This window comes from Stenella coeruleoalba (genome assembly GCF_951394435.1).
Source record: "Stenella coeruleoalba genome assembly, chromosome: 1".
NCBI lineage: Eukaryota > Metazoa > Chordata > Mammalia > Artiodactyla > Delphinidae > Stenella > Stenella coeruleoalba.
The window spans coordinates 154,892,004-154,909,466 of NC_137169.1; positions in this window are offsets into that span (position 1 = coordinate 154,892,004).

The following is a 17,463-nucleotide window of genomic DNA, read 5'->3' on the forward strand; positions in this document are numbered from 1 at the left end:
CCAGCGACTAGCCCGGTTACTGATAACCTCTGTTAGAGGGAGAAAGGAATGCACCCGATCCCTGGTGAAGCCCTGAGCGTTTTCCTTTCTAGTGTCCCTCGTACTCCTCCCTGCCATCTGTGTCGCCCTTACTCGGCGTCTACCGTTTATGAGTTTACACCTGGGTTACGGTGACTGCTTCGGAGAATCGCATGCCTTTCTATCTCCCTCGCTGCGACCTCTCCTACACCTCCCAGGGCTCTTGGGTTATGCCCTTGCCCTCGTCCGAGCCGTCCGTGGCACCCGCTGTCAACCCCGTACGGCCAAGCTCCGAAGACTGACACTCAAGGCCCTCCGTAATTTGGCTTCAGTTTCACTTTCCAGACGTGTCAAGAAAGAACGGGGTCTAAGTATCTGTGAACCTCTGCTCCGTTTCATATCTACCCACGAGGTTAATTTTTTTGTTTCTTCCAGTCCGCCTATTTTGCACCTCCTTCTCTGGGAAGACTTCACTGAGAATCCAAGCGATTTCTGGATCCCTTCTCTCCCCTGGAGCTGCAAACACTTTAACAGGACATGTGCGGAACTGCCGTAAGGTAATCTACATCTTGTCTCCCTCTCTGGTACCTAACCTCCCTGCGAATGGGGGTACGTCTCCGTGTTCTGTGCGGGTTTTCAGCCCAGGACTCTCTACGCGTAGTGGATATTTGATTTGGTAAGTGAACGAATAAGTGGATGAGTCACCGAGATGAGGGTGTTGTCTCATTCTTTCTCTCTTCCTCCACTTTCAAGTTTCTTTAGTTAGGTTCCTCAGACAAAAGGTTTCTTTGTAGCTACACAGTGGCCAGGTCCACAGAACGTTGCAGATAGCTGCTGAAAACATCCCTCCTCCACCTGAGAATGGCTTGCTCTCCCTCTCAAGCGGAGAGAGCTGGGATTCGATATTTAATGAAGTGCCTCTGTCCACTTGGCATTGAGAGGCACTAGGGGGCGTTAGTGCTCTGCACCCGGCAAAATGCCTGTTTCGTTTGTGATTTTCCTTTGTGAAAAACAACTACCCACAGAGTGTTTTGTGCCAATTTTCCATCCTTTTAGACGGACGGAAAGCATTTTACCCACGTAGAAACAGAGAACGAATAGAAAGAGCGTTGCATTACGTTCAATAAAAGCTTAGGGCGGTCTCGGTGGTACGTTAGTGAGGTTATCTGGGGACACCTTAGCCACGTACATTGTGTTGGAGAGGCACCGAGAATTCAGGAGTTCTCAAAGTTCGAGGACACAGTTGCCTTACACGTAGGCATGGTGGCAGCCGTGGACATGGCAGTGATTTGGAGAACGTTGTATTAGTCAGCTCTTGCTGCGATAATGCTTTGCAACAAATCTCCCCAAAACTCACTTACATAAAGAGGCATCTAGTTTTCTGGGACCTGTGGGCTAGCTGCAGCGGCTCTCTTGTAGACCTCTCGATGGCGGGTGTCGCTCCATGCCGTGGGTCAGTTTGAGGTCTGTCCCGCACACCTTACCGTGGAGCCCAACTGTGAGGCTGCAGGTCCCTGTCTTCTCGCAGAGTTCGGTGAAACGTAAGAGGTGAACCCAACCACACAAGCCCACGTAAGGCCTCTGCGACTCATTTAAGGCCATCGTGTCTTCCCTTGGCCTCCTGGGAACCCCCTGGCCCCAGGATGCAGCTTCCGTAGCCCAGGGCAACCGGCGGAGGGGGGGCGGGCGGGGCTGCAGGAGGGTGGAACGCCGAGGTCACAGAGGGTGTGGGTGTGGCCACCTCTGCTGTGACTGAACCAAGGGCAGGGGGGCAGGGGGTCCAGGGCAGGGCCCTCAGAGCCCGGTAGGCCCAGGGGGGCGGCGCAAGCACCTAGGCCCAGGCCGAAGAGCGCCTTCTTGGTACGCGCGGCAGGCCGGCCTCTCGCCTTGCCACTCAGGCCGCCCTCCCACTTGAAGTGTGTGTGGCACGCGTCCGCGGAGTACACCTCGCTGCACAGGTAGCCACGGGGCTGGGCGTCGTAGCTTCCTGCGAGGCGGCCGGAGGTCCCGCAGGCGGGTGGGTCCCTGGGACAGACGCGTGGAGCGGCTCCTGCCCGGCCCCCCTGAGAACCGTCGCCGTTCCGTAAGGCGGGGCGCCTGCTTCAGAATGTAAAATCACGTGTCCGCTCCATCGATACGCCGTTTAGTTTACCAGGCAAGACTTTCTTGGCGAAAGAAGCAGCCTTGCCTTGCATTCTCGAGCAGGCTTCTCAGCTGGCTGTGCACCGGTACTCTCTCTCTGGGTGTGCTAGTCCGCAGGGCAGGGCATCGCCTGGGCAGGGTGGAGCGTGATCTCTGCGGCCTCGTCTTGCAGCTCCTTCCTTCCATTCTCAGTCATCCTGCCCACAGTGGCCTCCTCTCAGGCCTGCATACTTACAACGGCGCATGGCCCGTGCTGCCCCTCTGCAGGCAGTGTCCCTCTGTTTAGTTTGCAGCTGACCGATGCCGCCTCACCCTTCTCATCTCTTCTCAGGTGTCACTTGGTCAAGAAAGCGTCCCCTTACCTACTCAGCTCATCACGTCCCCCTACCGTAGCTCACGTGACACCACGCACCTCTCGCTTATGGCCGTCATCGCCTTTCCCATCCAGTTTCAGGTAGGTAAGTTTACCCCGTGGTGGTCCGTGAGGAAGAAGAGATCACGCCTGTTTGGCTTACTCTTGATTCCCAGCGACTAGCCTGGTTACTGATAACCTCTGTTAGAGGGAGAAAGGAATGCACCCGATCCCTGGTGAAGCCCTGAGCGTTTTCCTTTCTAGTGTCCCTCGTACTCCTCCCTGCCATCTGTGTCGCCCTTACTCGGCGTCTACCGTTTATGAGTTTACACCTGGGTTACGGTGACTGCTTCGGAGAATCGCATGCCTTTCTATCTCCCTCGCTGCGACCTCTCCTACACCTCCCAGGGCTCTTGGGTTATGCCCTTGCCCTCGTCCGAGCCGTCCGTGGCACCCGCTGTCAACCCCGTACGGCCAAGCTCCGAAGACTGACACTCAAGGCCCTCCGTAATTTGGCTTCAGTTTCACTTTCCAGACGTGTCAAGGAAGAACGGGGTCTAAGTATCTGTGAACCTCTGCTCCGTTTCATATCTACCCACGAGGTTAATTTTTTTGTTTCTTCCAGTCCGCCTATTTTGCACCTCCTTCTCTGGGAAGACTTCACTGAGAATCCAAGCGATTTCTGGATCCCTTCTCTCCCCTGGAGCTGCAAACACTTTAACAGGACATGTGCGGAACTGCCGTAAGGTAATCTACATCTTGTCTCCCTCTCTGGTACCTAACCTCCCTGCGAATGGGGGTACGTCTCCGTGTTCTGTGCGGGTTTTCAGCCCAGGACTCTCTACGCGTAGTGGATATTTGATTTGGTAAGTGAACGAATAAGTGGATGAGTCACCGAGATGAGGGTGTTGTCTCATTCTTTCTCTCTTCCTCCACTTTCAAGTTTCTTTAGTTAGGTTCCTCAGACAAAAGGTTTCCTTGTAGCTACACAGTGGCCAGGTCCACAGAACGTTGCAGATAGCTGCTGAAAACAGCCCTCCTCCACCTGAGAATGGCTTGCTCTCCCTCTCAAGCGGAGAGAGCTGGGATTCGATATTTAATGAAGTGCCTCTGTCCACTTGGCATTGAGAGGCACTAGGGGGCGTTAGTGCTCTGCACCCGGCGAAATGCCTGTTTCGTTTGTGATTTTCCTTTGTGAAAAACAACTATCCACAGAGTGTTTTGTGCCGATTTTCCATCCTTTTAGACGGACGGAAAGCATTTTACCCACGTAGAAACAGAGAACGAATAGAAAGAGCGTTGCATTACGTTCAATAAAAGCTTAGGGCGGTCTCGGTGGTACGTTAGTGAGGTTATCTGGGGACACCTTAGCCACGTACATTGTGTTGGAGAGGCACCGAGAATTCAGGAGTTCTCAAAGTTCGAGGACACAGTTGCCTTACACGTAGGCACGGTGGCAGCCGTGGACATGGCAGTGATTTGGAGAACGTTGTATTAGTCAGCTCTTGCTGCGATAATGCTTTGCAACAAATCTCCCCAAAACTCACTTACATAAAGAGGCATCTAGTTTTCTGGGACCTGTGGGCTAGCTGCAGCGGCTCTCTTGTAGACCTCTCGATGGCGGGTGTCGCTCCATGCCGTGGGTCAGTTTGAGGTCTGTCCCGCACACCTTACCGTGGAGCCCAACTGTGAGGCTGCAGGTCCCTGTCTTCTCGCAGAGTTCGGTGAAACGTAAGAGGTGAACCCAACCACACAAGCCCACGTAAGGCCTCTGCGACTCACTTAAGGCCATCGTGTCTTCCCTTGGCCTCCTGGGAACCCCCTGGCCCCAGGAGGCAGCTTCCGTAGCCCAGGGCAACCGGCGGAGGGGGGGCGGGCGGGGCTGCAGGAGGGTGGAACGCCGAGGTCACAGACGGTGTGGGTGTGGCCACCTCTGCTGTGACTGAACCAAGGGCAGGGGGGCAGGGGGTCCAGGGCAGGGCCCTCAGAGCCCGGTAGGCCCAGGGGGGCGGCGCAAGCACCTAGGCCCAGGCCGAAGAGCGCCTTCTTGGTACGCGCGGCAGGCCGGCCTCTCGCCTTGCCACTCAGGCCGCCCTCCCACTTGAAGTGTGTGTGGCACGCGTCCGCGGAGTACACCTCGCTGCACAGGTAGCCACGGGGCTGGGCGTCGTAGCTTCCTGCGAGGCGGCCGGAGGTCCCGCAGGCGGGTGGGTCCCTGGGACAGACGCGCGGAGCGGCTCCTGCCCGGCCCCCCTGAGAACCGTCGCCGTTCCGTAAGGCGGGGCGCCTGCTTCAGAATGTAAAATCACGTGTCCGCTCCATCGATACGCCGTTTAGTTTACCAGGCAAGACTTTCTTGGTGAAAGAAGCAGCCTTGCCTTGCATCCTCGAGCAGGCTTCTCAGCTGGCTGTGCACCGGTACTCTCTCTCTGGGTGTGCTAGTCCGCAGGGCAGGGCATCGCCTGGGCAGGGTGGAGCGTGATCTCTGCGGCCTCGTCTTGCAGCTCCTTCCTTCCATTCTCAGTCATCCTGCCCACAGTGGCCTCCTCTCAGGCCTGCATACTTACAACGGCGCATGGCCCGAGCTGCCCCTCTGCAGGCAGTGTCCCTCTGTTTACTTTGCAGCTGACCGATGCCGCCTCACCCTTCTCATCTCTTCTCAGGTGTCACTTGGTCAAGAAAGCGTCCCCTTACCTACTCAGCTCATCACGTCCCCCTACCGTAGCTCACGTGACACCACGCACCTCTCGCTTATGGCCGTCATCGCCTTTCCCATCCAGTTTCAGGTAGGTAAGTTTACCCCGTGGTGGTCCGTGAGGAAGAAGAGATCACGCCTGTTTGGCTTACTCTTGATTCCCAGCGACTAGCCCGGTTACTGATAACCTCTGTTAGAGGGAGAAAGGAATGCACCCGATCCCTGGTGAAGCCCTGAGCGTTTTCCTTTCTAGTGTCCCTCGTACTCCTCCCTGCCATCTGTGTCGCCCTTACTCGGCGTCTACCGTTTATGAGTTTACACCTGGGTTACGGTGACTGCTTCGGAGAATCGCATGCCTTTCTATCTCCCTCGCTGCGACCCCTCCTACACCTCCCAGGGCTCTTGGGTTATGCCCTTGCCCTCGTCCGAGCCGTCCGTGGCACCCGCTGTCAACCCCGTACGGCCAAGCTCCGAAGACTGACACTCAAGGCCCTCCGTAATTTGGCTTCAGTTTCACTTTCCAGACGTGTCAAGGAAGAACGGGGTCTAAGTATCTGTGAACCTCTGCTCCGTTTCATATCTACCCACGAGGTTAATTTTTTTGTTTCTTCCAGTCCGCCTATTTTGCACCTCCTTCTCTGGGAAGACTTCACTGAGAATCCAAGCGATTTCTGGATCCCTTCTCTCCCCTGGAGCTGCAAACACTTTAACAGGACATGTGCGGAACTGCCGTAAGGTAATCTACATCTTGTCTCCCTCTCTGGTACCTAACCTCCCTGCGAATGGGGGTACGTCTCCGTGTTCTGTGCGGGTTTTCAGCCCAGGACTCTCTACGCGTAGTGGATATTTGATTTGGTAAGTGAACGAATAAGTGGATGAGTCACCGAGATGAGGGTGTTGTCTCATTCTTTCTCTCTTCCTCCACTTTCAAGTTTCTTTAGTTAGGTTCCTCAGACAAAAGGTTTCCTTGTAGCTACACAGTGGCCAGGTCCACAGAACGTTGCAGATAGCTGCTGAAAACAGCCCTCCTCCACCTGAGAATGGCTTGCTCTCCCTCTCAAGCGGAGAGAGCTGGGATTCGATATTTAATGAAGTGCCTCTGTCCACTTGGCATTGAGAGGCACTAGGGGGCGTTAGTGCTCTGCACCCGGCGAAATGCCTGTTTCGTTTGTGATTTTCCTTTGTGAAAAACAACTATCCACAGAGTGTTTTGTGCCGATTTTCCATCCTTTTAGACTGACGGAAAGCATTTTACCCACGTAGAAACAGAGAACGAATAGAAAGAGCGTTGCATTACGTTCAATAAAAGCTTAGGGCGGTCTCGGTGGTACGTTAGTGAGGTTATCTGGGGACACCTTAGCCACGTACATTGTGTTGGAGAGGCACCGAGAATTCAGGAGTTCTCAAAGTTCGAGGACACAGTTGCCTTACACGTAGGCACGGTGGCAGCCGTGGACATGGCAGTGATTTGGAGAACGTTGTATTAGTCAGCTCTTGCTGCGATAATGCTTTGCAACAAATCTCCCCAAAACTCACTTACATAAAGAGGCATCTAGTTTTCTGGGACCTGTGGGCTAGCTGCAGCGGCTCTCTTGTAGACCTCTCGATGGCGGGTGTCGCTCCATGCCGTGGGTCAGTTTGAGGTCTGTCCCGCACACCTTACCGTGGAGCCCAACTGTGAGGCTGCAGGTCCCTGTCTTCTCGCAGAGTTCGGTGAAACGTAAGAGGTGAACCCAACCACACAAGCCCACGTAAGGCCTCTGCGACTCACTTAAGGCCATCGTGTCTTCCCTTGGCCTCCTGGGAACCCCCTGGCCCCAGGATGCAGCTTCCGTAGCCCAGGGCAACCGGCGGAGGGGGGGCGGGCGGGGCTGCAGGAGGGTGGAACGCCGAGGTCACAGAGGGTGTGGGTGTGGCCACCTCTGCTGTAACTGAACCAAGGGCAGGGGGGCAGGGCGTCCAGGGCAGGGCCCTCAGAGCCCGGTAGGCCCAGGGGGGCGGCGCAAGCACCTAGGCCCAGGCCGAAGAGCGCCTTCTTGGTACGCGCGGCAGGCCGGCCTCTCGCCTTGCCACTCAGGCCGCCCTCCCACTTGAAGTGTGTGTGGCACGCGTCCGCGGAGTACACCTCGCTGCACAGGTAGCCACGGGGCTGGGCGTCGTAGCTTCCTGCGAGGCGGCCGGAGGTCCCGCAGGCGGGTGGGTCCCTGGGACAGACGCGCGGAGCGGCTCCTGCCCGGCCCCCCTGAGAACCGTCGCCGTTCCGTAAGGCGGGGCGCCTGCTTCAGAATGTAAAATCACGTGTCCGCTCCATCGATACGCCGTTTAGTTTACCAGGCAAGACTTTCTTGGTGAAAGAAGCAGCCTTGCCTTGCATCCTCGAGCAGGCTTCTCAGCTGGCTGTGCACCGGTACTCTCTCTCTGGGTGTGCTAGTCCGCAGGGCAGGGCATCGCCTGGGCAGGGTGGAGCGTGATCTCTGCGGCCTCGTCTTGCAGCTCCTTCCTTCCATTCTCAGTCATCCTGCCCACAGTGGCCTCCTCTCAGGCCTGCATACTTACAACGGCGCATGGCCCGTGCTGCCCCTCTGCAGGCAGTGTCCCTCTGTTTACTTTGCAGCTGACCGATGCCGCCTCACCCTTCTCATCTCTTCTCAGGTGTCACTTGGTCAAGAAAGCGTCCCCTTACCTACTCAGCTCATCACGTCCCCCTACCGTAGCTCACGTGACACCACGCACCTCTCGCTTATGGCCGTCATCGCCTTTCCCATCCAGTTTCAGGTAGGTAAGTTTACCCCGTGGTGGTCCGTGAGGAAGAAGAGATCACGCCTGTTTGGCTTACTCTTGATTCCCAGCGACTAGCCCGGTTACTGATAACCTCTGTTAGAGGGAGAAAGGAATGCACCCGATCCCTGGTGAAGCCCTGAGCGTTTTCCTTTCTAGTGTCCCTCGTACTCCTCCCTGCCATCTGTGTCGCCCTTACTCGGCGTCTACCGTTTATGAGTTTACACCTGGGTTACAGTGACTGCTTCGGAGAATCGCATGCCTTTCTATCTCCCTCGCTGCGACCTCTCCTACACCTCCCAGGGCTCTTGGGTTATGCCCTTGCCCTCGTCCGAGCCGTCCGTGGCACCCGCTGTCAACCCCGTACGGCCAAGCTCCGAAGACTGACACTCAAGGCCCTCCGTAATTTGGCTTCAGTTTCACTTTCCAGACGTGTCAAGAAAGAACGGGGTCTAAGTATCTGTGAACCTCTGCTCCGTTTCATATCTACCCACGAGGTTAATTTTTTTGTTTCTTCCAGTCCGCCTATTTTGCACCTCCTTCTCTGGGAAGACTTCACTGAGAATCCAAGCGATTTCTGGATCCCTTCTCTCCCCTGGAGCTGCAAACACTTTAACAGGACATGTGCGGAACTGCCGTAAGGTAATCTACATCTTGTCTCCCTCTCTGGTACCTAACCTCCCTGCGAATGGGGGTACGTCTCCGTGTTCTGTGCGGGTTTTCAGCCCAGGACTCTCTACGCGTAGTGGATATTTGATTTGGTAAGTGAACGAATAAGTGGATGAGTCACCGAGATGAGGGTGTTGTCTCATTCTTTCTCTCTTCCTCCACTTTCAAGTTTCTTTAGTTAGGTTCCTCAGACAAAAGGTTTCCTTGTAGCTACACAGTGGCCAGGTCCACAGAACGTTGCAGATAGCTGCTGAAAACAGCCCTCCTCCACCTGAGAATGGCTTGCTCTCCCTCTCAAGCGGAGAGAGCTGGGATTCGATATTTAATGAAGTGCCTCTGTCCACTTGGCATTGAGAGGCACTAGGGGGCGTTAGTGCTCTGCACCCGGCGAAATGCCTGTTTCGTTTGTGATTTTCCTTTGTGAAAAACAACTATCCACAGAGTGTTTTGTGCCGATTTTCCATCCTTTTCGACTGACGGAAAGCATTTTACCCACGTAGAAACAGAGAACGAATAGAAAGAGCGTTGCATTACGTTCAATAAAAGCTTAGGGCGGTCTCGGTGGTACGTTAGTGAGGTTATCTGGGGACACCTTAGCCACGTACATTGTGTTGGAGAGGCACCGAGAATTCAGGAGTTCTCAAAGTTCGAGGACACAGTTGCCTTACACGTAGGCACGGTGGCAGCCGTGGACATGGCAGTGATTTGGAGAACGTTGTATTAGTCAGCTCTTGCTGCGATAATGCTTTGCAACAAATCTCCCCAAAACTCACTTACATAAAGAGGCATCTAGTTTTCTGGGACCTGTGGGCTAGCTGCAGCGGCTCTCTTGTAGACCTCTCGATGGCGGGTGTCGCTCCATGCCGTGGGTCAGTTTGAGGTCTGTCCCGCACACCTTACCATGGAGCCCAACTGTGAGGCTGCAGGTCCCTGTCTTCTCGCAGAGTTCGGTGAAACGTAAGAGGTGAACCCAACCACACAAGCCCACGTAAGGCCTCTGCGACTCACTTAAGGCCATCGTGTCTTCCCTTGGCCTCCTGGGAACCCCCTGGCCCCAGGAGGCAGCTTCCGTAGCCCAGGGCAACCGGCGGAGGGGGGACGGGCGGGGCTGCAGGAGGGTGGAACGCCGAGGTCACAGAGGGTGTGGGTGTGGCCACCTCTGCTGTGACTGAACCAAGGGCAGGGGGGCAGGGGGTCCAGGGCAGGGCCCTCAGAGCCCGGTAGGCCCAGGGGGGCGGCGCAAGCACCTAGGCCCAGGCCGAAGAGCGCCTTCTTGGTACGCGCGGCAGGCCGGCCTCTCGCCTTGCCACTCAGGCCGCCCTCCCACTTGAAGTGTGTGTGGCACGCGTCCGCGGAGTACACCTCGCTGCACAGGTAGCCACGGGGCTGGGTGTCGTAGCTTCCTGCGAGGCGGCCGGAGGTCCCGCAGGCGGGTGGGTCCCTGGGACAGACGCGCGGAGCGGCTCCTGCCCGGCCCCCCTGAGAACCGTCGCCGTTCCGTAAGGCGGGGCGCCTGCTTCAGAATGTAAAATCACGTGTCCGCTCCATCGATACGCCGTTTAGTTTACCAGGCAAGACTTTCTTGGTGAAAGAAGCAGCCTTGCCTTGCATCCTCGAGCAGGCTTCTCAGCTGGCTGTGCACCGGTACTCTCTCTCTGGGTGTGCTAGTCCGCAGGGCAGGGCATCGCCTGGGCAGGGTGGAGCGTGATCTCTGCGGCCTCGTCTTGCAGCTCCTTCCTTCCATTCTCAGTCATCCTGCCCACAGTGGCCTCCTCTCAGGCCTGCATACTTACAACGGCGCATGGCCCGAGCTGCCCCTCTGCAGGCAGTGTCCCTCTGTTTACTTTGCAGCTGACCGATGCCGCCTCACCCTTCTCATCTCTTCTCAGGTGTCACTTGGTCAAGAAAGCGTCCCCTTACCTACTCAGCTCATCACGTCCCCCTACCGTAGCTCACGTGACACCACGCACCTCTCGCTTATGGCCGTCATCGCCTTTCCCATCCAGTTTCAGGTAGGTAAGTTTACCCCGTGGTGGTCCGTGAGGAAGAAGAGATCACGCCTGTTTGGCTTACTCTTGATTCCCAGCGACTAGCCCGGTTACTGATAACCTCTGTTAGAGGGAGAAAGGAATGCACCCGATCCCTGGTGAAGCCCTGAGCGTTTTCCTTTCTAGTGTCCCTCGTACTCCTCCCTGCCATCTGTGTCGCCCTTACTCGGCGTCTACCGTTTATGAGTTTACACCTGGGTTACGGTGACTGCTTCGGAGAATCGCATGCCTTTCTATCTCCCTCGCTGCGACCCCTCCTACACCTCCCAGGGCTCTTGGGTTATGCCCTTGCCCTCGTCCGAGCCGTCCGTGGCACCCGCTGTCAACCCCGTACGGCCAAGCTCCGAAGACTGACACTCAAGGCCCTCCGTAATTTGGCTTCAGTTTCACTTTCCAGACGTGTCAAGGAAGAACGGGGTCTAAGTATCTGTGAACCTCTGCTCCGTTTCATATCTACCCACGAGGTTAATTTTTTTGTTTCTTCCAGTCCGCCTATTTTGCACCTCCTTCTCTGGGAAGACTTCACTGAGAATCCAAGCGATTTCTGGATCCCTTCTCTCCCCTGGAGCTGCAAACACTTTAACAGGACATGTGCGGAACTGCCGTAAGGTAATCTACATCTTGTCTCCCTCTCTGGTACCTAACCTCCCTGCGAATGGGGGTACGTCTCCGTGTTCTGTGCGGGTTTTCAGCCCAGGACTCTCTACGCGTAGTGGATATTTGATTTGGTAAGTGAACGAATAAGTGGATGAGTCACCGAGATGAGGGTGTTGTCTCATTCTTTCTCTCTTCCTCCACTTTCAAGTTTCTTTAGTTAGGTTCCTCAGACAAAAGGTTTCCTTGTAGCTACACAGTGGCCAGGTCCACAGAACGTTGCAGATAGCTGCTGAAAACAGCCCTCCTCCACCTGAGAATGGCTTGCTCTCCCTCTCAAGCGGAGAGAGCTGGGATTCGATATTTAATGAAGTGCCTCTGTCCACTTGGCATTGAGAGGCACTAGGGGGCGTTAGTGCTCTGCACCCGGCGAAATGCCTGTTTCGTTTGTGATTTTCCTTTGTGAAAAACAACTATCCACAGAGTGTTTTGTGCCGATTTTCCATCCTTTTAGACTGACGGAAAGCATTTTACCCACGTAGAAACAGAGAACGAATAGAAAGAGCGTTGCATTACGTTCAATAAAAGCTTAGGGCGGTCTCGGTGGTACGTTAGTGAGGTTATCTGGGGACACCTTAGCCACGTACATTGTGTTGGAGAGGCACCGAGAATTCAGGAGTTCTCAAAGTTCGAGGACACAGTTGCCTTACACGTAGGCACGGTGGCAGCCGTGGACATGGCAGTGATTTGGAGAACGTTGTATTAGTCAGCTCTTGCTGCGATAATGCTTTGCAACAAATCTCCCCAAAACTCACTTACATAAAGAGGCATCTAGTTTTCTGGGACCTGTGGGCTAGCTGCAGCGGCTCTCTTGTAGACCTCTCGATGGCGGGTGTCGGTCCATGCCGTGGGTCAGTTTGAGGTCTGTCCCGCACACCTTACCGTGGAGCCCAACTGTGAGGCTGCAGGTCCCTGTCTTCTCGCAGAGTTCGGTGAAACGTAAGAGGTGAACCCAACCACACAAGCCCACGTAAGGCCTCTGCGACTCACTTAAGGCCATCGTGTCTTCCCTTGGCCTCCTGGGAACCCCCTGGCCCCAGGATGCAGCTTCCGTAGCCCAGGGCAACCGGCGGAGGGGGGGCGGGCGGGGCTGCAGGAGGGTGGAACGCCGAGGTCACAGAGGGTGTGGGTGTGGCCACCTCTGCTGTAACTGAACCAAGGGCAGGGGGGCAGGGCGTCCAGGGCAGGGCCCTCAGAGCCCGGTAGGCCCAGGGGGGCGGCGCAAGCACCTAGGCCCAGGCCGAAGAGCGCCTTCTTGGTACGCGCGGCAGGCCGGCCTCTCGCCTTGCCACTCAGGCCGCCCTCCCACTTGAAGTGTGTGTGGCACGCGTCCGCGGAGTACACCTCGCTGCACAGGTAGCCACGGGGCTGGGCGTCGTAGCTTCCTGCGAGGCGGCCGGAGGTCCCGCAGGCGGGTGGGTCCCTGGGACAGACGCGCGGAGCGGCTCCTGCCCGGCCCCCCTGAGAACCGTCGCCGTTCCGTAAGGCGGGGCGCCTGCTTCAGAATGTAAAATCACGTGTCCGCTCCATCGATACGCCGTTTAGTTTACCAGGCAAGACTTTCTTGGTGAAAGAAGCAGCCTTGCCTTGCATCCTCGAGCAGGCTTCTCAGCTGGCTGTGCACCGGTACTCTCTCTCTGGGTGTGCTAGTCCGCAGGGCAGGGCATCGCCTGGGCAGGGTGGAGCGTGATCTCTGCGGCCTCGTCTTGCAGCTCCTTCCTTCCATTCTCAGTCATCCTGCCCACAGTGGCCTCCTCTCAGGCCTGCATACTTACAACGGCGCATGGCCCGTGCTGCCCCTCTGCAGGCAGTGTCCCTCTGTTTACTTTGCAGCTGACCGATGCCGCCTCACCCTTCTCATCTCTTCTCAGGTGTCACTTGGTCAAGAAAGCGTCCCCTTACCTACTCAGCTCATCACGTCCCCCTACCGTAGCTCACGTGACACCACGCACCTCTCGCTTATGGCCGTCATCGCCTTTCCCATCCAGTTTCAGGTAGGTAAGTTTACCCCGTGGTGGTCCGTGAGGAAGAAGAGATCACGCCTGTTTGGCTTACTCTTGATTCCCAGCGACTAGCCCGGTTACTGATAACCTCTGTTAGAGGGAGAAAGGAATGCACCCGATCCCTGGTGAAGCCCTGAGCGTTTTCCTTTCTAGTGTCCCTCGTACTCCTCCCTGCCATCTGTGTCGCCCTTACTCGGCGTCTACCGTTTATGAGTTTACACCTGGGTTACGGTGACTGCTTCGGAGAATCGCATGCCTTTCTATCTCCCTCGCTGCGACCTCTCCTACACCTCCCAGGGCTCTTGGGTTATGCCCTTGCCCTCGTCCGAGCCGTCCGTGGCACCCGCTGTCAACCCCGTACGGCCAAGCTCCGAAGACTGACACTCAAGGCCCTCCGTAATTTGGCTTCAGTTTCACTTTCCAGACGTGTCAAGAAAGAACGGGGTCTAAGTATCTGTGAACCTCTGCTCCGTTTCATATCTACCCACGAGGTTAATTTTTTTGTTTCTTCCAGTCCGCCTATTTTGCACCTCCTTCTCTGGGAAGACTTCACTGAGAATCCAAGCGATTTCTGGATCCCTTCTCTCCCCTGGAGCTGCAAACACTTTAACAGGACATGTGCGGAACTGCCGTAAGGTAATCTACATCTTGTCTCCCTCTCTGGTACCTAACCTCCCTGCGAATGGGGGTACGTCTCCGTGTTCTGTGCGGGTTTTCAGCCCAGGACTCTCTACGCGTAGTGGATATTTGATTTGGTAAGTGAACGAATAAGTGGATGAGTCACCGAGATGAGGGTGTTGTCTCATTCTTTCTCTCTTCCTCCACTTTCAAGTTTCTTTAGTTAGGTTCCTCAGACAAAAGGTTTCCTTGTAGCTACACAGTGGCCAGGTCCACAGAACGTTGCAGATAGCTGCTGAAAACAGCCCTCCTCCACCTGAGAATGGCTTGCTCTCCCTCTCAAGCGGAGAGAGCTGGGATTCGATATTTAATGAAGTGCCTCTGTCCACTTGGCATTGAGAGGCACTAGGGGGCGTTAGTGCTCTGCACCCGGCGAAATGCCTGTTTCGTTTGTGATTTTCCTTTGTGAAAAACAACTATCCACAGAGTGTTTTGTGCCGATTTTCCATCCTTTTCGACTGACGGAAAGCATTTTACCCACGTAGAAACAGAGAACGAATAGAAAGAGCGTTGCATTACGTTCAATAAAAGCTTAGGGCGGTCTCGGTGGTACGTTAGTGAGGTTATCTGGGGACACCTTAGCCACGTACATTGTGTTGGAGAGGCACCGAGAATTCAGGAGTTCTCAAAGTTCGAGGACACAGTTGCCTTACACGTAGGCACGGTGGCAGCCGTGGACATGGCAGTGATTTGGAGAACGTTGTATTAGTCAGCTCTTGCTGCGATAATGCTTTGCAACAAATCTCCCCAAAACTCACTTACATAAAGAGGCATCTAGTTTTCTGGGACCTGTGGGCTAGCTGCAGCGGCTCTCTTGTAGACCTCTCGATGGCGGGTGTCGCTCCATGCCGTGGGTCAGTTTGAGGTCTGTCCCGCACACCTTACCATGGAGCCCAACTGTGAGGCTGCAGGTCCCTGTCTTCTCGCAGAGTTCGGTGAAACGTAAGAGGTGAACCCAACCACACAAGCCCACGTAAGGCCTCTGCGACTCACTTAAGGCCATTGTGTCTTCCCTTGGCCTCCTGGGAACCCCCTGGCCCCAGGAGGCAGCTTCCGTAGCCCAGGGCAACCGGCGGAGGGGGGGCGGGCGGGGCTGCAGGAGGGTGGAACGCCGAGGTCACAGAGGGTGTGGGTGTGGCCACCTCTGCTGTGACTGAACCAAGGGCAGGGGGGCAGGGGGTCCAGGGCAGGGCCCTCAGAGCCCGGTAGGCCCAGGGGGGCGGCGCAAGCACCTAGGCCCAGGCCGAAGAGCGCCTTCTTGGTACGCGCGGCAGGCCGGCCTCTCGCCTTGCCACTCAGGCCGCCCTCCCACTTGAAGTGTGTGTGGCACGCGTCCGCGGAGTACACCTCGCTGCACAGGTAGCCACGGGGCTGGGTGTCGTAGCTTCCTGCGAGGCGGCCGGAGGTCCCGCAGGCGGGTGGGTCCCTGGGACAGACGCGTGGAGCGGCTCCTGCCCGGCCCCCCTGAGAACCGTCGCCGTTCCGTAAGGCGGGGCGCCTGCTTCAGAATGTAAAATCACGTGTCCGCTCCATCGATACGCCGTTTAGTTTACCAGGCAAGACTTTCTTGGTGAAAGAAGCAGCCTTGCCTTGCATCCTCGAGCAGGCTTCTCAGCTGGCTGTGCACCGGTACTCTCTCTCTGGGTGTGCTAGTCCGCAGGGCAGGGCATCGCCTGGGCAGGGTGGAGCGTGATCTCTGCGGCCTCGTCTTGCAGCTCCTTCCTTCCATTCTCAGTCATCCTGCCCACAGTGGCCTCCTCTCAGGCCTGCATACTTACAACGGCGCATGGCCCGTGCTGCCCCTCTGCAGGCAGTGTCCCTCTGTTTACTTTGCAGCTGACCGATGCCGCCTCACCCTTCTCATCTCTTCTCAGGTGTCACTTGGTCAAGAAAGCGTCCCCTTACCTACTCAGCTCATCACGTCCCCCTACCGTAGCTCACGTGACACCACGCACCTCTCGCTTATGGCCGTCATCGCCTTTCCCATCCAGTTTCAGGTAGGTAAGTTTACCCCGTGGTGGTCCGTGAGGAAGAAGAGATCACGCCTCTTTGGCTTACTCTTGATTCCCAGCGACTAGCCCGGTTACTGATAACCTCTGTTAGAGGGAGAAAGGAATGCACCCGATCCCTGGTGAAGCCCTGAGCGTTTTCCTTTCTAGTGTCCCTCGTACTCCTCCCTGCCATCTGTGTCGCCCTTACTCGGCGTCTACCGTTTATGAGTTTACACCTGGGTTACGGTGACTGCTTCGGAGAATCGCATGCCTTTCTATCTCCCTCGCTGCGACCTCTCCTACACCTCCCAGGGCTCTTGGGTTATGCCCTTGCCCTCGTCCGAGCCGTCCGTGGCACCCGCTGTCAACCCCGTACGGCCAAGCTCCGAAGACTGACACTCAAGGCCCTCCGTAATTTGGCTTCAGTTTCACTTTCCAGACGTGTCAAGAAAGAACGGGGTCTAAGTATCTGTGAACCTCTGCTCCGTTTCATATCTACCCACGAGGTTAATTTTTTTGTTTCTTCCAGTCCGCCTATTTTGCACCTCCTTCTCTGGGAAGACTTCACTGAGAATCCAAGCGATTTCTGGATCCCTTCTCTCCCCTGGAGCTGCAAACACTTTAACAGGACATGTGCGGAACTGCCGTAAGGTAATCTACATCTTGTCTCCCTCTCTGGTACCTAACCTCCCTGCGAATGGGGGTACGTCTCCGTGTTCTGTGCGGGTTTTCAGCCCAGGACTCTCTACGCGTAGTGGATATTTGATTTGGTAAGTGAACGAATAAGTGGATGAGTCACCGAGATGAGGGTGTTGTCTCATTCTTTCTCTCTTCCTCCACTTTCAAGTTTCTTTAGTTAGGTTCCTCAGACAAAAGGTTTCCTTGTAGCTACACAGTGGCCAGGTCCACAGAACGTTGCAGATAGCTGCTGAAAACAGCCCTCCTCCACCTGAGAATGGCTTGCTCTCCCTCTCAAGCGGAGAGAGCTGGGATTCGATATTTAATGAAGTGCCTCTGTCCACTTGGCATTGAGAGGCACTAGGGGGCGTTAGTGCTCTGCACCCGGCGAAATGCCTGTTTCGTTTGTGATTTTCCTTTGTGAAAAACAACTATCCACAGAGTGTTTTGTGCCGATTTTCCATCCTTTTAGACTGACGGAAAGCATTTTACCCACGTAGAAACAGAGAACGAATAGAAAGAGCGTTGCATTACGTTCAATAAAAGCTTAGGGCGGTCTCGGTGGTACGTTAGTGAGGTTATCTGGGGACACCTTAGCCACGTACATTGTGTTGGAGAGGCACCGAGAATTCAGGAGTTCTCAAAGTTCGAGGACACAGTTGCCTTACACGTAGGCATGGTGGCAGCCGTGGACATGGCAGTGATTTGGAGAACGTTGTATTAGTCAGCTCTTGCTGCGATAATGCTTTGCAACAAA